A 26,928-nucleotide genomic window follows, 5' to 3' on the forward strand; every position below is an offset into this window, starting at 1 on the left:
GGCTGATAGTAGCTATTTAAAACAGCAACAGCGAATCAGACGAGTCTTCCTTACTGCAAGATGCCTTCTTCTGTTCAAGTGAGTCAGGCACAAAATCCGAATCATGCGCTCTCCTTGTTTTTGTTGGTACAGAATGGAAATAATAATAGGCTAGTGTTTTTTTTACGGTAAGATCAAAATGATGCGCACATCCCCATCCTTCAGATTTGGGACCATCACAGACACTATCAGCTTTTTCTTTAAAATGTTTCCCTCAGAGTAAAGACAAAACTTACAGAGAATTTTCTGTATTATTTAGAGGGGAAAGTGGATAAATTGTCCATCTTTTTCAGATCGTCTTCAAGATAATACAATTGGTCCGCTGTCTGCTGGAAAGGTTATGACTGGACGCAAATTATTTTCTCGAAAACCAGAACACGGTAAGTTGTCAAAGGATTTTTTTTTTCTTCTGCCAGATGTGTGTCCGTGTCTTTTCCGTGTCGTGGTTTCCCAGTCTCATGCTAGTCAATAGTCAGAAATATCTGACCGGCAGGGGATTCGCTCGATAGGAACAAGATCTCCTCTCCGTTCGCCAGGCTTGTTGGGGGATGAGAAAGAGCAGTCTTTCACTGATTCCGGATGTTTTAGCCTAATCTCGCTGCGTATGCCACTACACCACTGCATGCCGTTAGATCCGCCCAAGCATCTGTCCGTCTAACCATTGGCGCATCCATCAGTGTCACACGCTCTGCACACTCGCACCGACCATGCCCCTCTCAGTAGACACAACAGCCTCCGCATAGCGCCTCTTCATTTCTGACACATTCGCTTGGTCAACAAGCTGGAGGGTTTGCAGTGGTCTAATGGTCGACGTTCTCATTTCCTAATACAAGAAATCAAAAGGGAAATCAATGCAGATTTGATGCAATCGGTAGCTTTTCACTAGCATTGCATTGAGACAGTGGGCTATGTAAAGCGGTGCGCCTCTCTGCCTCTAGTCGTCTGAAGCCTACTGTCAACTCTGGAAAGCCTCTGCTACCAGAAAGAATCACTATGTTTTTTAATGCAAACTATGGAAACCATATACACATTTTGTCTCAGATGGACTAAAAACATCGTATCCAAAGTTGTATTTGGTTTGTGCGTAAAGACGCGTAAAAGTTGTGCTTTTTGGGAACGCACCAAAAGGCAAAGCGCAATCAAGCGCTTTACTTGAGATAGGCTGACTGATATCTCATAATAGTGCTGAGGACTAAATGAGTTTTGAAAGACAACTGGAAAGGATTGTCTTTACATATGTACAGTATTCAATAGGCCTATTATGAAATATACTATGAATGATGCAACATGTTTCCAAGACAATGTTGAAGAATGTGAGCTTTTTCTTTCTTTTTTTTGCATACAATTTTACTGTAGTACATAGCGCATAGCAATTCGATAACTTGACCGTTCTCTTGGCGTTGCTTTACTTTCAGTTCAGTATTAGGTTACATTTGTAATCTACTCTTAATCATTCGCTCCCTCTATTGAAAAGAGTGTGCCTATGGCATAAGTAAAGGCTACAATACATGAGCCATATTAAATAAAACATTAAAAAAATGGGATCGTGAAGTAAAATATAAAGATGTCAATTATGCCCATTTTGTGTGTGTGTGTGTGTGTGTGTGTGTGTGGCTACGAGTGAGTGACCAGTACAGCATTTCAACTTCAAGATAAACGCCACAAAAACGCTATTGTTTTGAATAATATGATTTATCTTGAACATGTTTCTGCCTCATTCGTTGTATACAATGCCAAATAGAAATTCGTCATATCCCTCATTCTGTTTGCAGATATATGATTCAGGCCAGTATGTTTACAGGTTAGTCCAAACGTGCATGCCAGTACAGCTTTGGATAGGTCTACTGAATTAAAAAAGACCGCAATAATTTCCCCGCTAAAACAAAAGTTGAAGCTTGTGATTCATACAGTTAGAGTTAGTTTCCATGTTTAGCAGTGTAGCACATTTAAGCCTATATTTAGATTTGCAGGGATGTGACGAGGCTAACTACAACTCCTTTCTTCAGATATGGATTCCTTAAGTTGGAATTATAATGACGTTTATGGTTATTTAAACTTAACTTTATATATATTCAGTAAACCAGAAGTATAGAAGAAGCATGCCAAAAAAGTATTGTTCTTACTGATGTTTGTTCTGTTGTTAGGAGTTTGTTAACTTAACTACAACAGTTTTTAATGTTTATTATTATTATTAAAAAAACATGAAAATATATTTTGGAATTACCCTTTATTTGAAAACTAAGACTGCCAGCTTTCCTTGGTAGGCTTCTGTGGGACTTTTGTTGATTTTTTCTAGCCAAGGCCTACTCCTTATCCTTAATATTGCAATAAGTGCACTCATTCTCTCGACAAGTATCTTACAGTAAATCACCCTTTGGTACGTCTCTCTCTCTCTCTCTCTCTCTCTGTGTGTGTGTGTGTGTGTGTGTGTGTGTGTGTGTGTGTGTGTGTGTGTGTGTGTGTGTGTGTGTGAGAGACAGGCCAGAAATGGAAAGAGGGAGAGAGATGGGGGAGAGGGCACATATTTAGCGTCTTGCCCTTTTTTGCTCGTTGACATGTAACTTAATCAGCACCTCTGTTTGTAACTGTGACAATGATTCGAGTGACCATGGTTTGTATGCACATGCACAACAATAATGGGTCTGTTCATTAAGTCAACTTTTGATAACTTTTAGGCTATGTAGGATTCAAATGAAGCTGGTTTTATGCTCATTCTTGTTCATAATAAGTTACAGAAGAAACAAATCGGAGAGCTAGAATTATTGGTTTTATAACGCCCACGCATGGCACAGACTGCACGTTTTTTACAGACCTTACCTTGTAACATACTTTATAGACAAAAACAAGGGGAAAAAATGTCTGTTTCATTTCCAATGTGTTTAATACATTTTGTCAATTTCCATATGCGCATATGCTAAGTTAAAAGTGTGATACTTTTCTTGAGATACATTTGTGATATTAATTTGTTAACTTTCAACTCCATTTTGTTACTCGGAGCTTGGAGCAACTTCCCCCATAACGCCCCCGTTACTCCAACACCTGTTTTGGATCTTTATAACCGTCGTTAGACCTCCCGTTTCCTTTAGGGAGAATAAGACAGAGACTTATCAAAGATTGCATGATAGTCAAATCAGTGTTAGAGAAGAATCAGAACCCCCACCTGGACGTTTCATATGATTGTGGGTAGCCTATCGCATGTTGCCTCTAATGCCAAGTTTTGTTAATGACTATAAATCATTTGGCCTAGTCATTTTTCTTTGGTACTATTATAATTTTTACTCTTATTGTGTTGGCTAAACGTGGTGCTATTTTATTCCACACCGATCACACTTTCTTTTTCTCGTTTTAGTCAACTCGATTTGTATTTGATGGTTGAAGACTTCGGTGGTGCTATAGAATAGGCTAGCCCCCCAAAAATAATTCATCAAAAGTTACTTCTGAGTCCGTCTAATTTACTGTGCTGTATCTACTGTTTGCATAATTCTTTTTGGGGTGGCACGGTGTGTGTATCCACTGTGCGCATCACTTTATCCACACACACCTGGACGTTCACCATTATCATGTAAGCCCGTTGACTATTTTTGTTTCAAAAACACTGAAATTATATACATTTTCATTTGTTTTTGTATTTTTTTTTATAATCCATCTATCAATCAAGCAAGCAACATGTTAATGTAATTATTTAGCCCTTTTTACAGCAGCAGATGTCACAAAGTGCTGATACAGAACCCAGCCTAAAATCCCAAAGAGCAAGCAATGCAACTACATTGATAAAATAGCATATTGTTAATTAATTTTTAATTCCATTCGTTGCACTACATTTGGTAAATATATCTAGCCCACATTGGATATTGGGAATTTCTGTAGGCCTACGATATGTCCATCGACCAAACTAACTTATCTGACCAATGTTCCCTATAAGGGCAGGACAACGTTACCAACATGATACCCGTATGATTATTTACTACATTCACCGCACCAACTGTGTTGTAGGACCTCTAGAGTTTACGCAGCCGAGCAAGTGGCAAATAATTAGCTGGAGCTGTATTTGGAGCACCCGCTTGATGCACACAGCGAGGTGGACCATCACTTTCACAAACTCACCAGAGGCTTACATAAAGCCATTATAACCTGCAGTTTGAGATAACATCTTTTACGCGTAAAGGTTTATAATTGCCGCTACTGTGACCATAGCTCCCCCGGGAATATTTGCAATAGACTCCCGTGGTGGCGACGGAGTCAGCTGCGCCGCACCAGGGTCGGCTAGGTCATATGATAGCAGCGCTGCGGGACCCATGGAGGCGCGCATCACACAGTTGCAAAACCTGCTCTCTGTCCTGGGGTCGAGGATGGGCTTGCAGCCATGTGTATACTTTTCTTCCTCCTAAAAAGGGATATTTGAGAAATAAAAGAGAACTGGAGTATGAATAGATAAGAATGGGATTTGTAAATAGTGTTTTTATATATCTCTGAGCCCGTGCACCATCAGGGATTTTATAGTGATCACATTGGCGAAGAGAGTGCGCTCGCCTGATCCATTCAGCTTCACGGCACACTTGTTCCTAGCAGACTGTATAAAATTCGCAAGGAAGGGATTGGCTATAGCCTAATTGAAGAAGAGAGGAAGTATTTGGTGTCTATAATGGAAACAAGAGGCTTCTGGCAAAGGAAATTCGAACGTGTGGAAAGAGGACTTAAGCCTATTAATATTTCTGAGATCAGTAATATAAATATATATATACGGATTTGTATTTATTTATTAAGTTCTACCTCTCCCTTCCCAATGCATCCAGGCTGCATACTCCACAGGTGAAGTTAACATTATCAAAGTTCATGAATCTACCTTTTTTCTTTAGAAGAAAGGTAGATTCCAGCGACCATTTTCCATGTTCTGAGGTAAAATATGAAATAACATATTACATTATTTTTGTCACAATTTATTTTAAAAAATATATATTTTTCACAGTTTTTCACAGCTGTTAGCATAATAGGCCAAAGCAACTCAAAAAGTCAGTCAAAGTCATCTCAACAAGACATATCCTGCACTTTGACTCTGAAAACACAGAGATGAAATGTTATAGGTAGTGGATGCAGGTATTTTCTTCTGTCTCCCAGTGTCCTCCCTCTTTTCCATAGCTGGGTGTGCTGTGCGAGCTTGCAGGGTTGAGAGGGCAAGTGCTGACCAGCCCTCTTTCTCTGTCTGTTACTAGGTCACCAAGCCTCCCCCTCCAACCCTCCCAGCCGCTAGCCACCAGGGAGAGGGTAATTTAAGCCCTCCTTGATGTACCCTATTCATCACTGTCCCAGAGACCCGCTTCAAAATTAAAGTCTGATCTACAAAGTTAAACCAAAATGAGATAAAAAAAAAAATTGACAGAGGTCAAAGAGGGTTGGACAAGTCAGAATACAAGGTGGTGTTTTGCTGTGCTTGATTTATGTTTTTGAGGGGAATGTTGAGAAATGAATACATTAATAACCCATTGGATCAAGTGAGCCTGTGTCACAGCCAGACCTAACACTGCTGTTGTTTCAGCAGTTTAGTTGTTGATCCGGTCTGCAATACAGGAAATAGACCTAGGTACCTCTGCAATGAGGTGGAGAGCAGTGTTGCCTAGTATACAATGTTGTTGTGTGAGTATTGTTCCATCAGAGACGTTGCAGTATGCTCTCATTTTATTCAAGCACATCTATTGAGTTGAATGACACGGCAGATAATGCATTGCCTTTTCTCAGCGTAATATGTTGCTGAAACTTTCATGGTTTGTTTTTTGGGTTTGGGTCAATTTTATTCCAATTCAGTCAATTCAGATAGTAAACTGACATTTTCCATCTTTCCTAAACATGTTTCAATGACGAAGATTTGGAATTGGAATTTCAGTTTATTCCAGATTTGACTGAATTTGAATAGAATTGACCCCAGCCCATTAATCAATTTAATGTGTAGGCTAACTTCAAATTAATTTTCACAGGATGAAGATATTGCCGCTTGTTGATATGTGTTTAAACAAATATGCTTGTTTGAAAATCAAACATAAGAAGTACAACTATGTCAAGTTTACTGAGTTGTGGGTTTTGGATAAGCCATGTGACATGGAGTACTGCTGTGAGTCAATCCTTCCTTATGGTGAGTAAAGACAGAGAGAGCGAGCAAGAGAGCGAGAGAGTGATAGAGGGAGGGAGGGATGGAGTGAGAAATAGACAGAGGGAGAAGTAGGGAGTGCAATAGGTAGAAAGGAAGACAGAGAGGGAGGGAGGGAGAGTGAGGGATGGAGGAAGATAAGGAGAGAGATAGAAAGAGGAGAGGGTGTGTGTGTGTGTGTGTGTGTGTGTGTGTGTGTGTGTGTGTGTGTATGTGCATGTGTGAGTGCATGCGTGCATGCAGTGTGTCTATGCATGCTTCTATGTATGCAGCATGTGCGTGTGCCTGTGTGTTTTGGTACAGTATGTCTGGGTGGGAGTGTGTGTAGGTCCTGATCCTAGGCAGTGTATGGTAAACAGGAACGCTTTCTGTGGCAGGAGGAATTTCCCCCAGCAGCCCCCTATATCAGTAATAGTGCCGGTAATGAGCTGCAGCTGTCAGTGTGGTTTCCTCTTCTCGTCTGTGATTCATGTTCCAGCTCTGCAAGATCTACAACTGGAACAAATGTTTACCCCCGATGAGAACCAGACAAACAGGGAACCAAGCACAAAAAAAAGGGAAATATTGGCCATTTTTGTTTTGTTCTCTTAATGCAAGCCACCCCTGACGTGCACACCTTACAGTAAACCCACTTAGAACAGATAAGGATGCAAAATGACAGATCATCTTCTCCAGCGTTTAGGAAGTACCCGCATTTCTCATGTCTCTGTATATTTAGAGTTAAATGGGGTTGACCACTGAATTATCATGTCCTGTCACTAACCCTACGCTGTTATATCCATTTCTCTGATAATGCCACAGATAGAGACACAACATATAGATGTTAATGATGTTAGACTGCTGGAATAAGGCTTTGAGCTGCATGCTAAGGATGTAGGGCGGCAGGTAGCCCAGCGGTTAAGAGCGTTGGACCAGTAACTGAAAGGTTGCTGTTTCGAATCCCCGAGCCGACTAGGTGAAAAATCTGTTGGTGTGCCCTTGAGCAAGGCACTTAACCCTAATTGCTCCTGTAAGTCACTCCGGATAGGAGTGTCTGTTTAAATGTAAAAAATGAAGAAGAGATGAGATCACCTAGTTAAAGCCCACGCTATCAGTCTGCAGTGATGTCACCAGCAGGGAACTGAATCACAGGCCTAGCCAGACACACATGGTCAAGTCGTTAGGAGGGTTTTCCTACAGTAAAGTACTGTACAGGCTCTGCTTTCACTGCAGTGTGTGGTCATTGCTAGGCATTGACTTACACCAATACTGACATACTGCAGTTTGCCTTTAAACAGAGTCCTACTGTAAAAGGACAGATTGTAATGTTATGCCACCAATGTATTTGTTGGACTTTTTGTGGGTATGTAGTATTATTTATAGAAACAAAAACTGTGGTTGAAGTTCTTTTCTGAATTGGAGTCCATCTATTGTGAAGCCAAATAGGCATCCCAGCTAGCACATAACGTTCTGAAAAGCATATGTTGCTATGAGCTTGGTGAGCGTGTGCCTGTCCTATGGTTATTTTTGCATACTGTAACGGCCGTCGTATGAAGTAGACCAAGGCGCAGCGGGTTGAGTGCTCATTTTAACGTTTTGTTTTATTTTAATAAACTTGAACACTTAACAAAAATAACAAAACGAACGACAGCTAAACAGTTTTGCAGGCTAACCCTAGCAGTGCAAAAACAACTTCCCACAAATGACAGGTGAAAACAGGGCTACCTAAGTATGACTCCCAATCAGCAACAACAATGTACAGCTGTTCCTGATTGAGAGCCATACCAGGCCAACACAAAGAAATACACAACAGAGACAGAGCATAGAAATACAAAACATAGAGCATAACCAAAAACCCCGGAATACTCTAAACAAACACCCCTCTACATAAACACATATCCCAACAAACCCCGAACCACATAAAACAAACACCCCCCTGCCACGTCCTGACCAAACTACAATAACAAATAACCCCTTTAATGGTCAGGACGTGACACATACAACCTTCCCACAACTTTCTGGGAATGGTGCAGGATAGTTGCTTTGCTTTGGAACATTCTCAACGCATGTTTAAAAAACTTTCAAGGAACAACATTTTCTAGCTTGGTGACAACAGCACGTTTAATTTAACATTCAAAAATAGCCTTCACATTGTGCTTGAGTGCATGCTATCCCAGCTAGCATATTTGGTTCCTTGGAAGTTGTGGGAACATATGTGTTTTGTTTCACATTGGTTGTGGGAATGTAGCCATATGTTTCCTGACCGGTAAAACTGAAAGTTGTTTAAAAATCCTGAGAACGGAAGTGAACATTTTGTCTGTTCTGGGAACATTTAGTTTCAGGTTGCAGAGAGTGTTTTTTACATACAGTAGCTGCTGCATATGTAGCTTCTGCTCAGTGCTCCCACTGCTTCACTGCCACTTCCCCTTCATTGACATGGAGTGGGAAACTTCATGTTGTACACTAAAGATACGGTCGACATGTTCGAACTATGCATTCAATGCCTCAAGCACGACTTCACGTTGTAGCCTACACAAAAGACATGATGGACATGTTCTTACAAACTTTGTTGTCTGTTGCAACAGTATATTTAGGCAAGCATATCAAACACAAGCAAGACTCATACAGGCAGTCAAAATAGAGGTGGAACAGCTAGGTAGCCTACTCGTGCGGTACTTGCACGATCATTGAGTAGTTCAAACGCTGACAGTTTTTTGCCCAATGCAAAACTCAAGTGGGGAGATACATTCTTTTTTGAAGAACTCTGGCTAGTGGCTACGACATGGCAGCAACTATAAAGATTAGCCTACATCATCACACAAAACACTGATTGTTTATGCTCCAATGCAATGTGTAGGGACTGCATCCTGCTTGAACAACTGCAATACCCGTTACAACAGACAGAGAAGGTTGTATAAACTTCAATAAATATTTTTGGGAATGTTCGTTCAAATCGCTGCAGGGTTTTTTATTTTAGTTGTTCAGAAATATGAGGCAGAGATAGGCTACATCATCATGGTTCAGAAGAGGGGGAGTAAAGAGGAAAACGTAACGGGAGGTGGAGTGCGTGCAGTAGCTACGTATTATGCGTAAAATAATCTGGATCCTTAGCTTTGAGAAAGCTGTTTCCGTAGGGGCGGGATGGGGCGAGACGGGGTGAAAACTCCATATTCGTAGCCACAGCCTTTTAAATATACAATATAAACTCAGCAAAAAAGAAACGTCCCCTTTTCAGGACCCTGTCTTTCAAAGATCATTCGTAAAAATCCAAATAACTTCACAGATCTTCATTGTAAAGGGTTTAAACACTGTTTCCCATGCTTGTTCAATGAACCAAAAAACAATTAATGAACATGCACCTGTGGAACGGTCGTTAAGACACTAACAGCTTACAGACGGTAGGTAATTAAGGTCACAGTTATGAAAACTAAGTCACAAAAGATGCCTTTCTACTGACTCTAAAAAAACACAAAAAGAAAGATGCCCAGGGTCCCTGCTCATCTGCGTGAACGTGCCTTAGGCAAGCTGCATGGAGGCATGAGGACTACAGATGTGGCCAGGGCAATAAATTGCAATGTCCGTACTGTGAGACGCCTAAGACAGCGCTACAGGGAGACATGGCGGACAGCTGATTGTCCTCGCAGTGGCAGACCTTGTGTAACAACACCTGCACAGGATCGGTATGTCCGAACATCACACCTGCGGGACAGGTACAGGATGGCAACAACAACTGCCCAAGTTACATCAGGAACGCACAATCCCTCCATCAGTGCTCAGACTGTCCGCAATAGGCTGAGAGAGGCTGGACTGAGGGCTTGTAGCCCTGTTGTAAGGTAGGTCCTCACCAGACATCACCAGCAACAACGTTGCCTATGGACACAAACCCACCGTCGCTGGACCAGACAGGACTGGCAAAAAGTGCTCTTCACTGACGAGTCACGATTTTGTCTCACCAGGGGTGATGGTTGAATTCGCGTTTATAGTCAAAGGAATGAGCGTTACACCGAGGCCTGTACTCTGGAGCAGGATCGATTTGGAAGTGGAGGGTCCGTCATGGTCTGGGGCGATGTGTCACAGCATCATCCGACTGAGCTTGCTGTCATTGCAGGCAATCGCAACGCTGTGCGTTACAGGGAAGACATCCTCCTCCCTCATGCGGTACCCTTCCTGCAGGTTCATCCTGACATGACCCTCCAGCATGACAATGCCACCAGCCATACTGCTCGTTCTGTGCGTGATTTCCTGCAAGACAGGAATGTCAGTGTTTTGCCATGGCCAGCGAAGAGCCCAGATCTCAATCCCATTGAGCACGTCTGGGACCTGTTGGATTGGAGGGTGAGGGCTAGGGCCTTTCCCCCCAGAAATGTCCGGGAACTTGCAGGTGCCTTGGTGGAAGAGTGGGGTAACATCTCACAGCAAGAACTGGCAAATCTGGTGCAGTCCATGAAGAGGAGATGCACTGCAGTACTTAATGCAGCTGGTGGCCACACCAGATACTGACTGTTACTTTTGATTTTGACCCCCCCCTTTGTTCAGGGACACATTATTCAATTTCTGTTAGTCACATGTCTGTGGTACTTGTTCAGTTTATGTCTCAGTTGTTGAATCTTGTTATGTTCATACAAATATTTACACATGTTAAGTTTACTGAAAATAAATGCAGTTGACAGTGAGAGGACGTTTCTTTTTTTGCTGAGTTTTGAATGTACTCTGAACGTTACTAATGTTTCCTTGTGGTTTTTATGGAAAGTTTTCTTAAAGTTCTTGGAACAATTTGAGAACATGACTTTAAATAGAACCATGAGAAAACTCTATGCTTAATTTTAGCCGGATTCTGCCAGAACAGGATCCGGCACCTCTCCGTTTTGGACAGTTTTTTTCATTAACCTATTTGGTCGGATCCGGTACCTCTCGTGGCATGACAAATCATTTTCACTTTTTGCAATGTAAAAATTATAATAAAAGCGATCAAAGTTCATTTGATTTGCCTTTTCCCTAGTTCTCCAGCCCCCACAAAAAAATAATATGAAAAATGATTTTTTCAGCCCAGGCCTAATATTCTAAGAATTGATTTGGGTTGGGTTTATGGTTTGCCCAACATTGTAACCTATGTTTGAGACCAATGCGTAGCCTTGGCTGTGTGAGAAGTGCGTCAGTATCTCTCACATAACTAGAATGAGATTAACTTTCTATGATCTCTCTCCCTCTTTGCTCTGATAGACATGAACCTGCAACTCTCATCTCTCCTGCGTTGCACTTCATCATTTATGTTTTTATAGAATCATAGCCGCGCTAAGGGTTCTGAAGGAACTGCAGCACCCCTGATAAATTGAAATACATTTGCCAAAGTTATAGAATTACTGCTGTCTGTTCAGAAGTAAATGAAATCATTCAGAATAGCCTACTACCTCATGAGAAGGCCTATCCACATAGGATCAATAGCTTCTTTAAAAAAAATAGCCTAGCTGTGGTTTGTAGCCCAATAACAAGGAATTGCCTACATCTGGCGCAAATCTGGCAGTGAAAAAACAGCACGCATACAAAACACGTCTTTCGCAATATTTCAAATACAAATGAGGGAAAACACAAGTTGGAAAAGCAAATGGCTCCTGCTGAAAAGAGAAGACTGTGCTGTAGGCTCCTAAAATATTTGATCAACTTCCAAATATTGTTTTACGAAAGAGAGAGTTAGATGGACTTTTGGCATGTGCATATCCACCATCACCAGCTAGTGAGCTGCGCATCATTGGGTGAGTCAGTGAAACTGGAAAGCATGTTTAGGACTATGACTTCCTCCTCATATTGTAGCCTACAATATGGGTCTCCACACACCTAGTCATAGGCTACTGATGGATACAAGACAAGGTCGTTTTCATTGATCACAGATTCTCAGTTTGTCAGTGTCAAAGTTGCCTGTGAGGTAAAAAAAAAAAAAAGGGCGATATTAAAAAAGATTCTGGCAAAGTCTCCAGTCATGTAGGGGCGGCAGGTAGCCTAGTGGTTAGAGCATTGGGCCAGTAACCGCAAGGTTGTTGGATCGGATCCCTGAGCTGATGAGATAAAAATCTGTTGTTCTGCCCCTGAACAAGGCAGTTAACTCCCTGGTAGGCCGTCATTATAAATAAGAATTTCATTTTAACTGACTTGCCTAGTTAAATAAAGGTGAAATAAATAAAATAAAAACGCTACTAAAAATGTTTCCCAACTTCAGTAAGTGCCTCTACTCTACTGCTCTATTCCACTATGCAAATGTGATGATATGCATGCAATGCTTTATTATAAAGCAGATTTTTTTTCTCATGCGTTCTGGTACCTCAGAACTCTCACGCTCACTTTTTGTTTCCGGCACCTCCCGATTAACAAATTAAGCACCGAGGAAACATGTAGGAAAGGTTATGCAGAAGTACAGAAATTCCCACAGAAGAACTTTGTTTCTTAATGTTCTTTGAACTATTTGACAATGTTCCCAATGTCAAACAAGTTGGAGAACGTTCCTAGAATATTACCAACATTTAAATGAAATGTAACCATTTTTGAACTTTTAGGAAACGTTCTGTTAACTGTAATGAAATACAAAGTTCGTTAAATGTTCCAAAGCCAAGCAACTATCCTGCACCCTTCCCAGAGAGTTGTTTGAAGGTTGTATGCAAAATAACCATTGGATAACCACGCTCTCACACAAGCTCTAAGAAACATGGTTCTCAGAACGTTATGTGCTAGCAAGACAGTGACATTTTTATGCAAGCCATTGTTCAAATGGTGAAGATAGCTTAATCAGATCAGGCTATTGTGTTTGTGTGTGGGGGGGTTTCACTTGTGATTCATTCATAGGAGTCACTTTTCTCTCCATCTCAGATCCACTTCCATGTGTTTCCCCCTCAGAGCCTGTGGAACTGTGACTCAGAAGACGATGATGTGCCATGCCGTGCCATGTATCCTCCCTGTTGCATTAATCATGCTTTTTAATTAGTGCGGCCCAGCTTTATTAATTACGACTGATGTCTCGCTGATACAGTCTCCCTCAATCGCCCCGCCCTCCTCATTTCACACACAAACTCAAGTCATCTAGACCTTAACCCTGCCTCAGACTACACTGAGATGTCTCAAGTAAGGGGCTAGAGACACAAAGAGAGAGAGAAAGAACAGAGAACAGATCGAGAGAGGGAAGGAAAGAGAGAGAGAGAACAGAGAGGGAGGACAGAGAACAGAGGGAGGGAGAGAGAGAGAACACAGAGAGAGAGAACGGAGAACAGATAGAAGGCAGGAGAGAGAGAACAGAGAGAGAGAGAACAGAGAGAGAGAGAGAACAGAGAGAGAGAGAGAACAGAGAGAAAGAGAACAGAGAGAAAGAGAACAGAGAGAGGGAGGGATAGAAAGAGAACATCGATTTAGGAAATTACTGGCCCTGAGGTAGGGAAAGACACATCATTAAAGGGAAATAAGGGGAGGAAGAATGAGGGAAAAGTGAGAGAAGAAAGGAGGGCCATAAACAGAGAGAAAAAGGGAGCAGAAAAAAAGAAAGTGGTTAGAGCGAGAGAGAGAGAGAGAGAGAGAGCATGAAGCAGCCACACACATCCCTTTCATGTTGGCCTCAGAACAAGCTGCCTGCCTGTGGGATGAGCCAGTCCAGTTGTGAGACGCTTTCTCAGACGAAAGGCTGCGGATACAAATCACGAGTTTCGCTCTCGTCACATCAGCCGTGCGAGAGCCACTTCACCGCACCGGTGTTTATCTTGCGCTGACATTCTCTGCGTCGTTATTCCCCCACCACTCCTGAGTAGGATCCTTCTCGCTAAATAGACAGTGAGATGGATGAACTTAATGGCCGAGAGGAGGAGGGGGAGAACAACCCATCTCCCACTGTGACAACCTCGATATCCTCCAACGTTATGAGGGGAACGCTATGACCGGGGCCATTTGATTTCATGCATATAGCCAACCCTCATTTAGCTACAGTGGGGAGTGGAGGGAGGGGAGCAAAATATCCTCAGCCCCTCCTCTCCTATCCTTCCTAACCCCTGAAGACTGGAGGCAGACCCATCTGAAGGAAGACTCGGTCCGTGTAGGACACGTTAATGTTAACGTCGTGTGGAGGAATCTGTCTGTGGATCAACCTCCCGTCACATGGCATCATGGTGACCGCATGCAGACTGAAACAAACTGTCGCAGTTGTGCGTGTGTGCGTACTCGCGCGTGCCTGCGTGTGTGTGTGTATGTGCGTGTGTGGGTCAGCTGTGTGTGTGTCAGCTGTGTGTGTGGGGGTAAACGTGTGCCCCTAGGCTTCCACGGTCTCCTTTACAAGCCGCTGATTAGTCGCCCCTCGGCACAGGAGAGACGCTATCCAAGCTGACACTCTGTACTGGGCTCTTTATGCTTTCTGCCTGTCTGAATTACCGTTGCTACACACAGGCCTACACATCCAAAGAATCTGCTTAAGCCCATCCTACCAAAAGCAGCAAGAGCATAAGGAAGCATCATGACAGAGGTCAAATGTTTCAATGATTTTTATCTTAGCCCCAGGATATGTTAGGTTTTTGTCATTTTCTCAGTGTTTATCTCGCACCTCAAGCGACGTTATTCCATTTCAGTTTTTTGTCGTGAGCGATTATCATGAAAATGGGATTGACGTTTAGGTGTCGCGTCATCACTGACCGGCAGCAGCACCTATAGAAAGGCTCAGACGTTCAGCATCGGTAGGTCTACATGTTTTCTGAAGGGTTTCCTGTTGAAATATCATCTCCCAGTGAGAGGATCAAGTGCTCAGCTTCAGTCTCAGAGCTGACTCACTCCATCTCCTCTTTTGTGGCTATGGGGATTTGGGAAGTGCTATTCCTTTAGCTGTCTACGGATGACCACAGATGCTCTGACCCAAGCCAGCGACTCACAGCTAAATCCACACTTTCAATGGTGGGATCACCATCATTATCTGCCAGTGGACAGGTGCACGTGAGCACAGTTCTGATGACCACCATCTCCGAAGGGGAAACACAGGGGTCGTAGGTCAAATGCACATGCTGGGGATCACTGAGCAGGCTAGGGTCACCCTCTCTTCCCTTATCCTCCCTTTCTCCCACCCTCTGGTGGTGCTCAAGAGAGCGTGGTTAGAAATACACATCATTACCCCCCACATACATCTGAGGTGCCGTCCCTTTCTCTCACCCTCTGTTCCCCTCATCCTCCCTTTCTCTGGCCCTCTGTTCCGCTCATCCTCTCTTTCTCTCACCCTCTGTTTCCCCTTATCCTCCCTTTCTCTCACCCTCTCTTCCCTCACCCTCCCTTTCTCTCACCCTCTGTTCCGCTCATCCTCCCTTTCTCTCACCCTCTGTTCCGCTCATCCTCCCTTTCTCTCACCCTCTGTTCCGCTCACCCTCCCTTTCTCTCACCCTCTGTTCCGCTCATCCTCCCTTTCTCTCACCCTCTGTTCCGCTCATCCTCCCTTTCTCTCACCCTCTCTTCCTGTTACCCTCTATTCCCCTCATCCTCCCTTTCACTCCCCCTCTGTTCCCCTCATCCTCCCTTTCTCTCACCCTCTGTTCCCCTCATCCTCCCTTTCTCTCACCCTCTCTTCCTGTTACCCTCTATTCCCCTCATCCTCCCTTTCACTCCCCCTCTGTTCCCCTCATCCTCCCTTTCTCTCACCCTCTGTTCCCCTCATCCTCCCTTTCTCTCACCCTCTGTTCCCCTCATCCTCCCTTTCTCTCACCCTGTCTTCACCTCACCTTCTCAGCAGAGCTAGGTGGTGTGAACTGCTGCCCTTTTCTGTAATACACTGGGACCGCCTCCCTCTCACCTGTCTCACCCCCCCCCCCCCCACCCCATCTGCTACCAACACATACTCTCAACCTCAAGTGGCTGTGTTTGCTGCAGTGTGTGCGCGCGCGCGTGCGTGCGTGTGTCAGAGAGTGTGTTGACTGGAGCGGGAGGGCCCTCTGACATCTAGCAGAACCTCAGGCCATCTGAAGTGTCACAGCAGAACCGTGTCCTATTGTTTTGGAGTGCCTTTTCCAACCAAGCGTCTTGTAAAACGTCAGTGAAACCGCGTGTCTCCGGCACAAATTAATGTAATACATAAAACACCCTCGCCTCCGCTTGGGTCGGGGCCAATGTTTTCAGGGGAGAAAAAAGCACTTAGCAGTGAAGTTGCTTTGCGTATTATCTTCTGATGAAGCCGTTACTCAGAAGCGAATAAAAGGAAAGGAGGGGGAAAAGGGTTGTAATTTTAGAGCTTAGCGGAGACGGATTTATCTCAGGTGATGTCTGCATTTCCACTTTCCAAATGTGTCTTGTTGTGCCTTCCACCTAACAGGATTTTCATCGTCATTTCAAATGTGTCCCACTCCTACTGTGTTTTTTGTTATCAAGAGTTTTTCTCTTATTTAGGATATGACGTGTTTGGTCTATCAGTGAGAAAGTTTGCCGCGTCCATATCATGGCCTGTAACATCCCCTCCAATGTTCAGTTCTAAAGGGCATCATTATATAGAGCTCAGTGTCTCGTATTCGTCTGAAACTGTGATCGCCCTCGTCCACATTCTATATCCATTAAACAGTACACTTTTAACCACCCTCTGGATGGGTTATAGTAGCCTAATGTGTAATTACTATGCTGAGTTGAGTTGAGGGCGTTCCGGCGGTGTGTAAAAACACCAAACTGCTTTCATGGTGCCAATCTTAGCTCCCGCTCCATTGGATCACAAACCTCTCTTAGCTGGTACCATGGTTACCAACATTAAGTGGACGCTATAATCATATCATTAACTCACCATTGTGACCTTTTTGTCTCTATTTGAAAGTAGATGAGATCCAAACAGCCATGAAGATATATGCTGGTGAAAATGCTCTGCTCAGGCCCAAAACGTTTCTCTCCATTTTTTGTTGGAAAACTTTCCCGTCTTTTTGGATTCCACAATGTATATCATTGTAGAATATGATGCTGTTTCAATTGTTATATTTGACAAGTGCCAACAAAAAAAGGTGTTAAGCCATGTTTGTGCGGATGTATTCACAGCTCTGATGTAAGCTAACACAAGGCCCAGATAGAGGACCGAGGACACAGGTGCCTGGTCCACTCAGGGTATACGCTCAAGTATCATCACAACGATCAGATTTTTTTCTCTCTCTCTTTCTGCAGGGCCAAGGGTCACGGGAGGTCACTGCCTCTCTCTGTGTGCCAGTAACAGACACAGACGGTTAACAACCGGGCACAGCTTCAAAGAGCCAAGGTATGTCCCCAGACACACACACATTCAGGCACACGCACGCACGCACACACACACACACACGCACACACACACGCACGCACACACACACACAGCCAGCCCACTCTACGTCTCCTCAGCTCTCTGTCTCCCTCTGAGTGAACGCATCACTCTGTGCTAAGTGGAAGTCTCACTCACTTCTCATCCTCTAACGATGTCATCCTTCCCTCCGCAACTCACACATCACACATCAGTTAGTTATTTTGGGTGGGGGCAGAGGGAGGGGCACTGACAGTGAGGGAGGAAGTACACAGGAAGTACATTAGTTATCAGTCTCTGTCGTCTCCACCTTTTCAGATCCCATCAGTATTAAACTGCTCTGGAAGCAGCCCCTCTCTTTTTCCCTCTTAAAAGTCTTCCGTGCGCCACTTTAAACCAGGCCTCAGATCTAAATGACACTTCGCACTACACATGCATGAAGACAAGTGAATTAAATATTGAAATAAAAGACCGCAAAAAAAAAAGAAAGAAAAAGAGGACAGGAAAAAGAGGAAGAAAGACATTGTTCCTGTGGCAGGTCAAAAGGGAGTGATTGGCAAGAGGAGGAGTTTAATAAGGTTCACAGGAATTAGTCTTTCACTTAAAACATGGTCACATGATCTTGCAAGAGTAGGTAGCCTATGATCAAGCAGAATAATCATCACACTCAGCTAGTCAAAAAGGTACAACGGATTCTAATTTGCAGGACATCAGTGATTTTATAGAGAACAACAAACAAATATTATCTTAAATTTCATTTTTGTTCCTGATTTTTAAGTGGCCTAATTTACTCATCCAATGTGCTGTGTGTCCCTCCAGGGTCTCCGTAACATGTAGGGGATTGAAGGGGGACAAAACAGGAGCAGTGGGGGGTGGGGGGGTGGGGGGGGGGTGGGGGGGGGTTTGTCTGCATGCTTTGCCATGATTCGGGAACCTCAGTGACCACACAAATTATTTTTCTAGTCAGCCGTGGGTGCAGAACCTGCCTGCTAGTTGTGCACATTCTTATTTAAGCTGTGTAACTGACGTCCATATGGTTTTCATCATCATAAAGAAACGTTTGAGGGGGTTATGTTTTTACTAGGCAGGAGCAGAGACTTGTCTGTCAAGCCATGATTTGACTAGCCTTCCGGAGGTTTATGCTCGACAGTGTAACATTCTGAATATTAAATATGCAATTGAAATGTGAAGTAGAGTATAACTGCAATGCATTTTTCTTGTTGAATCTAAAAATGACAATAAATGAGCATTCGACATATCGTGTCTAATGTTGTCATTGCAGTTCCTGAATGATTGTGGGTTATAGTATGCAGTGATTTTCTACCTATTATCTTCAGTATGTGTCAACCATATGTGTTCTAACTTGCCTTGGTTCATTCTCTCATCATGAGGTATCTACAATAAAAGTCAATAAACAATGTGCCGAACACATTTATAGTAATCTATGACATACAATAAAGCTTTCATTGTCTTCCACGCCCATCCGACCACACAGAGATACCCATCAGTACCGCAACACACACACACACACACACACACACACACACACATACACACACACACACACACACTCACACACACACAGGCGCGTGCACACACACACACACACACACACAGGCGCACACACACACACACACACACACACACACACACACACACACACACACACACACACACACACACACACACACACACACACACACACACTCATAACATCAGTGGTGACCTAATACAGGCTTGATGTTGTTTTCCTCCCAGCGTGTGCAGGCAGTGGTGGTGAGTGATAATGTTTAGGCAGAAGGAATCATGGGTAGGAACTGAGAATGAAAGACTGAATCAGTCAGAAAACAGGAAATCAGGCCAGTGACATTAGAGATCAAGGCACGTCAACATCTCACCTACACCATGTTCAATGGCACTTTGCCACGTCTCACTAAAAACGTTCACATTGTGCTCCGAGTGTTTCCACTGCTTAATTGATTGTTAAAATGGGGGGAGGGGGACTTGGTCCACCTTGCGCTCTTTGGTCCCATCAGAGGCATGTTCGGATGTGTAATTTACTAATGAAAACCGTGATGTATTTTTCGCCCGGTAGTTAGCACAGTTTTACTTTAAATAAATGTTTAAATTCCAGCATGGGTTTGTGAATGAATAGAACAATGGAAAAGCAGCAGATTTCTGTCTTGATTGTGCCCAGATGTGTGGTGGGATCTGGAGCTTGTTAAAGTTTGATTACCAGGAATATTCAGCCCAATTCAATAAGTCGAGCTTTTAGAAGGAGAGCATTTCCATGTCACTGTTTCCAGGAGGAAATATTGCATTGCTGACTTATACCTAGTGTATAGACACTGTTACCTGCTACATGAATACAATACTATTGAAACAATACCATACAAATTCATGGATTATTTTTGAAAAATAAAAAATATTCCAACCATGTGCTTCTTCTCTTTTGACTATTTTGTTACAATGACAATCACACGTTGTGTTGCTGTGTGTGGGATTGTGTATATTTACAGCGGCTGGAGATGGAGAGAAAACACCCTCATACACAGCCTCGCCTCGGCTCTCATCTCTGCGCTCACTCCCTCTCTGCACTCGTGTGAGAGATGATCAAATCATTATATGGAAAAATCCAATGTGATCTAAGCAAGAGGCAGAAAGGTCACATGGAGTCAGTAAAATGGATGAAGGCTAATGATTATCTCAACCTTTATCTAATCAATAATCATTTATCCCACAATATTATGGACACTATATCCCATTTTCCATTAACCCAGGCAGGATGACAGAGGCTGTATTGTTTCCTAAGGCAGCTTTATGGCAGGGTATGTCTGAAAGGCAGTTTAAGGTGTGCTCTCAACTGCTCTGAACCTGTTAAGGCACTCTAACGTAGTCTGGACTTAGACGATAATACATTTCTTGAAATATTGAGTGTTTGAAACAATGCGATCGGAATGGTATAGAATAATAATCTAGCAATTTCTAAATGGCCTACAGTTTTAGCTCCATCAAACAGTAAATGTGGGTTTAATGAAATACCATCACATTACACAAATAGTGGTTATTGGAAAAATAATACATTAGATCATTTGTTAAAGCTGAAAACAAATGTATGTTCTTTGCTTTCTTATTGTCTTATGATCACGAAAACACATATCTTTCTCTATTAGTCTTGGTCTCTAAGGAGTTTGTATTTGATTCCATAATGCTGCAGTAATTTGTACTGTTATGGCCCATTTGGAGTGACACCATCCTCTGTGACTGGGAGTGTGTCTCCGGTGTCTGTGTGCTCAGTGATGCCATCTTCGTCCTAACCTTATTGCTTTTAATGACTCCCTCTTTCCTTTCATGAATTCTTTATCGATTCCTTATGACGTTTGGTGAATTCATTTTCAATTACTGCAACAACAAATACCCCCCCCCCCACACACTAATGTCTGGCTCCACCTATACGTACGAGTGTGTATAAGCGTGTGTGTGTACAACAACGTGGTGTGGTGATATTCATACTTTCCCTTCCACCGTTCTTCTTCTCTCAATCCATTTAGCAAAGGACTGGGGGAGAAATGTTCATCTTCAAATTCCACACCCAAACACTCACGCACACGCATACGCGCACACACATCCTCAGACTAAAAGACACACACAAGGGAGCGTGTGAATCCGACGGAGAGAAATTGTACTAAAGGTCACAGTGTGCTAATGGCGCAGGCTATCTTACATGAAATAAGTCCAGACACTTTCGACAGGTCTCTCAATGTCACAGAGCAGCCTTTCGCTGCTGCCCGGCCCTGACGTGACTGGAAAGCAAGGTGAGGTGAGGTGCTCTGCGTTGATGTGCGTTCGTGGAGAGGCTTTTCATTTCATGTACTCTTCAAAAAATCCCCGACAACGTCCTGTAAGCATAGCCAACCAGTGCAATCTATTCCCCCGTCATTTTTTAAGAATAGGAGAGACACTCCGATACTCGATAGACACGCTCAGTGTTAGACTCAGGAGTACAACGTCAATGTTAAATACCCACAGGTCATTAATTACGGCAATTATTCACTTTCATTTCTCTGACATATATTGACTGTTGTTTTTTTAATGCGCCCAACCTAAGCCACCCAGAAGACTTGACAGCAAAATAACAGAATTGTTTAAAGTGAGCCACCATTTTAACAGAGCTTTGGGCATAGTCATAGATTTCTTCAAATGTGATATGAAATGTGAAGATTTGTCAGTTGTCCAATTATTTCACATTACTATGACGCCAAAGCATCAGGGAGTTTGATGGATAACAATACGGAACATACATTATGTGGGCCTACTTCTGTACTTAAACAGGAGCGGGTGCTGGATAGATTGCATTAACATGGCTATTGAAAGTCTGAAAATAAGAAAATGACCGTATGCTTTGTAAAGATATGTTGCAGAATGTAAGAGGCCAACTGCTTGTATTGCTCTATGCGTTGGCAGCTGTGTACATGTATGTATTTGCCCCGCACCTATGTCCCGACCTCCCGTCCTCTCTGTGTTTATGTTGTGTGTGTACGTGTGTGTGTGTGTGTACATATGTCCGTGGAAGTCGTGTGTATTTGTGTGTGTCCTGACCTATCCCTGTCTCCGCTCATCCTCCTATGAGAGTAGCGAGAAATACAGCTCTGTAATTGTTAGGTCTGGCCCCTACATTCCTTACCCAGGCGGCCGCCCCGGCTCCACGTCACTTTAACAACCTGGATTTATCACCGCAATGGAGATTTCAGGTTAAAAGTGTCTCTAAGAGAATATAGATACATTTTCCGTCAATAAATTTCCCTCCCCGCCTAGTTTCTTCTAAGTCAAGTGCCCCACCCCCCCAGCCTTGATTGACATTTTTACCACAAAATTATAACATGTCTGTCCGTGAGAGGGGATGTCTTGCTCCAAAATTAGCTAACCATCAAAATAAAATAGGATAAGTTCATCATGGTGTCATTTCACAGGAATATTGATTCTCGCAGACATACAGGATTTCCCATTAAAGCAGTAGCCAGTGTGTCTTCTGCAGGCAGTAAAGCACATGAAGGATACAGTGATATACAGGCCTGGAGAGCATCGTTCCCCTAACATTGTCTGTTCACATTTAACCTTTGCTAAACCAGCAGGTCTTCCCTTTACTCGGAGAAAGGCCGAGGACTGGAATTGAAGACGGTATTCATTTCCAATGTTAGAATACCTTTATATACAGTACATTTCACAGCACTATTTGTGCACATAACAACAACGTTCGTGTGTTGTTCTAAATGTATAATTGTCACTGAAGGATCAGGTTACACCATTTTGTGAAACAATCACTAAGGACTGGGAAGACAGACACTAGACAGTCCAGCATGAGATGTCCTGTTTTTTGTCCCGAGCTGGAGAAACTGAAGTAAATCAACCTAGTGGACAGACACCAACGACTGTTGGAATGCCGTTGGAACAGCAAACAAGGTCAACTCCACATCTCCCCGACGCAACTTTAATCAACAACTTTTCAGACTGGTCACCTTCATGTCACTCTAACTGTTATATAAACTAAGGAGAACTACCCCGTTCAGCTATCTACAGGGGGAAATGTTTAACTACTGGTGAGACCTTTATGACCAAATGAGGCGAGGGGTCAATACAGCTCAGCTCGCCCAACAATAACCAAAAATGAACCGAGTAATTGTTTAACCATCCAATCAGATTTCGGCCATGTGATTCTTTTTTTTTTATATCAGTGTTAAACCAAAAAATGTAACCGCCCAATCGGATGCAGAGTAAGTGCTTCAACATGCCTTTGCGAACTAAAGAGTTGCCTCAGCAGCCAACTGGATGCCACGTAAGTGCTTCAGTATGAGTATGGGAAATACAGGAGAGCTTAACCAGCCCCAGTCACACTGCTGTAACGAAAGCCAGATTGAAAGAGGGTTTGGATTGATTTCCAACATCTTGATTTGATATCCTGAATTAATTATTTTAACTTGAATAATATATAAAGGAAAATAAATGTAGAACACTCCGGGGAACAAGAGAGGCTTCACTGCTGCTGAGTTATCTCATGGCCAATCTCACCCGCAAGACTACTCTCAGCTGTGTGTGTGTGTGTGTCTGTGTGCTTGTCTGTGTGTGTGTGCTTGTCTGTGTGTGTGCGTGCATTCACACGTACGCGAGTGTGTTTGTGTATGTCTGTGCACGCAGGGTATGTTTGCAACGTATATGTGTGTATGTGTACGTGACTGCGTGAGAGTTTGTGTTCTATATACTGTTATGTGAATGTTTGTGTGACTCTGTCAGATGGTTGCAACAGTAAGAGAGATGTGTGCATGAGCAGCAGTTGGTTCAGGGAATGTATTAGGAGTTGGCGGGTGGCTTACATCGAAAGCTCACAAATCCGTCATTCATGTTTATAAATCTATTAAAATATATACGTTGTGTAATAAAGGACAAAAACTATTGATTGTATTTATTCCGTGGACACACAGTATGCAATACATTGCTTTAGAATAGTAAGACATACCGGAGCCTTCAGTGTGCTCCTTATTCAATCAAAAATACTGCAACATAAAATGTTGAATACTCAAAAAGGTGTGTTGCTGGCAAGGCATCAGTTATTGGTGGTGCACCTTCCCTTTTGATTGTAGTTATTGATAAAGTAATCTACTTTCTCAACCCAGAGTACTCTAAACCACCATCAGCATAACTAATTTCCCTTACAGGTACTTTCGCGTACTCATTCTGCAGTAGAATGAGAGGAAACACTAAACACCCTTCCGACACAACCTCTGAACAGGGCTACACAGCTCCACTGCCAGCACTCGATTGGAAGGTAGTGCCTTCCCTCTTCCACCCATCCCACTCGCATCCGACACCCAGATTATCATAAAAGAAGGCTACTGTCAGCACGCCCGTGATTTACTGACAGCCTGAGCCAATCAATCTCAAAGTTCTGATTAAAAGTACAAAAATCAAGTTCTCTGTCTCTCCTTTTTATTTGAATGTAAGCGAAAATAAAGGGAAGCCTTTACATTTCATAGCTTCCAGAAAACTCTGGCAAGTATTCAGTGTGCTCTACTTTTGTCTTTCAACCTCGCCGCAGGAGGCAGCGCTCATCTGCAGGAGGCAGCGCTCATGACATCTTTATATACGACGTTCTCATTTCAAAATGCCATCGAACATTTGGATGAGTGCTGCACTGTGTTCTCAGAAAAACCAAAAATACTGACATCAGATTTTTCTTATTGAAACGTGCTCTGCTGAAGAGCACGTCTAAGTGGACCAAAGGGCATACCGTCTCACATTAAAAATACTACTTTACATTTCCCTCCCAAAAAAAGGAATAATTATACTTGGACGTATATAAATATGTACCTGTTTTTATAGGTAAGTTCAGCAGTGTCATAAAAAACAAGGGATAGCACTTAATCACCAGGACAAATACACATTAACTTTTGAATTAATTTACCCAAAAATCTCAATTTGAATATGGTAAACCATTCTCATTACCCAAACAGATGCATTAAAATTCAGTCTGTAGGAGACAAAAGGGCAGTGAGAAGGGACTCTTACTCACTTTTAGCCCACTTTCATATACCACAGACTAAATATCTATCTTTGAATTCATTAAAGGTTAAAAGCTTCCTCCAATAACACCCTGTCTCCTCTCTTTGAAAACACAGTGTCATCACTGCAAAACCCTGTCAGCCTCACAGTGATGTGTCAGTCATGCATTCAATAGTAATGGTTTGATCATTTTTAATGTTTAGAGGAGGCGATCACAAAGTCATTAACTATTTTCTGACTCTCTCAGCAGTTAGTGGCGATGTCGCAGCGGTGTCGGGGTGAGCCGTAATGTATTGTGCTGCAAACAAGAAGGATTGCAGGATCCCTGCCTCCCAGCCCGTGGGAGCCCGCGGTGACGCCGGAGCTCAGGTATATGGATGGCCTGAGGAGGTCTCCATCATTCATAAAACATGCCTCCGTACGCGGCCGAATTGATCTTGCAAAAGAAGCAGGGTGGCACAGCAACCAGTTCATTAGTCTTCTCGCGCCACAAATCACCCTGCGCTAGCCTCCAAGGGACCGCAGCCACCGCAGCCACCCTCTCCTCAGCTCTCCTCTCCTTAAAGGCCCGGGGAAAAGGGTGCTGGTTGGATAACAACACCATGATAGCAGTGTTATAACAGCTTGTTAGCATTGTGTTAATTTTAACTCAACATCAGAGTGATGGTACAACACAGGCATGGTGAAGGTCTGGCACTGAATTAGGAATGAGCTCGGATCAAGAAGGAGGCGACATCAGAGCAGCCAGAGCAAAACAAAGTGGAAAACGCTGAAATGCACACAAATCTTGTCTATGCTAATTGATAGCTAGTGGTCATTTTGAGATTCCTGGATTAAATCAAGTGCCTTCTCCGTAAAACAATGTGAAATATTGATGACATTTATTTTCCGTGGTTCTGAAATGAATTGCCCCATTCCTCTACTATTTTTGATGAATGTTTTTTATTGCCTTTTTTGTTGTTGTTGTAGCTGCTTGAGAGAATTGAGCATCGCCTTTTCTGCAAATGTTTCCAACTCACCAGAGAAACCCTGGAGGACACAACCCTCACTGGCCATAATATCAGATCCTCTCTGCTTCTCTCTGAATTTGCTTGCTAAAATACAATTATATGAGCAAAATAAAAAACCTAAGGCATATGAATCTACGTCCAGTTTTTTTTAATGTTTACCGATGACATTGGTTGACATTAATATCCTCATTGAAGGAATTATATGTGATGAAAGTAAATAGTCAAACTTAATGAGTAAAATCACGTTTTCTGTCAAATTGTCTGTTACACACCTGCAGTGTAAACGGCAGCCTGATCACTAGAAAAATACTTTGATTTCGAAATGGTCTTGAGAACGTCGATACACTATATGCCTTTGTAGTGTGGTAATATTTCATATGTGTATACAGTATACCTCACATGTGAGCCGTAATAAGACTAAGCAATTAGCCTATTCAAATGTTTATCTGACTCCATAAAGATTATTTAGCGATATAAAAGAGAGGCTACAGTCGAGTTATAGCAATAAGCAGTCAAGAAATGTCTGAGAATGGAATTCTAAATACAAGTGTAAAATGAATGGATTCACATACAAAGCACAACGCTTAAGTTATAAATCATTAACAAGCATTACAAGGCATTATTCTAAGCCTAATCAGAGAGGTGGAGAGAGAGAGACAAAGAAACCATGGCTTGAGCCATGGCCCCATAGCTCATGGGAGAGGGAGAGAGAGAATGTAGGTATCTCACCAGCACAGGTCAGGAACTAAAAGAAAAAGAGACAATACATTTAGACCATTTATAACATCTGACCATGTTTGAATTCAAAATCGGAGTTGTTGACCAATAGCATTACTGTTGAGTTAACCTCCAATCAGATATCAGACCTACAGACCTGTAAAGACAACAGATTCTCTGCTACCCAGAAGTGTGACAGCAGGGGGTTGGTTAGATAATGAGGCATTCCTAAAACATCACAAAGTAATCCTTGC

The 26,928-nt window shown here is 42.8% G+C and overlaps 1 long non-coding RNA gene across 2 annotated transcripts; it reads left to right on the plus strand.

Moving 5' to 3' along the window:
* The first annotated feature begins 89 nt into the window (after positions 1 to 89).
* On the plus strand, positions 90 to 26,088 carry LOC115167454 (uncharacterized). Of its 2 annotated transcripts, none has more exons than XR_003870489.1 (5): positions 90 to 167; positions 333 to 419; positions 17,288 to 17,378; positions 25,195 to 25,316; positions 25,917 to 26,088. It is a non-coding gene; the product is annotated as an uncharacterized LOC115167454 (long non-coding RNA). The 2 variants fall into 2 exon arrangements; XR_003870490.1 differs by having other exon boundaries at positions 25,198 to 25,316.
* The last annotated feature ends 840 nt before the right edge of the window (positions 26,089 to 26,928 follow it).

This window comes from Salmo trutta, chromosome 29 (assembly GCF_901001165.1).
Source record: "Salmo trutta chromosome 29, fSalTru1.1, whole genome shotgun sequence".
Lineage (NCBI taxonomy): Eukaryota > Metazoa > Chordata > Actinopteri > Salmoniformes > Salmonidae > Salmo > Salmo trutta.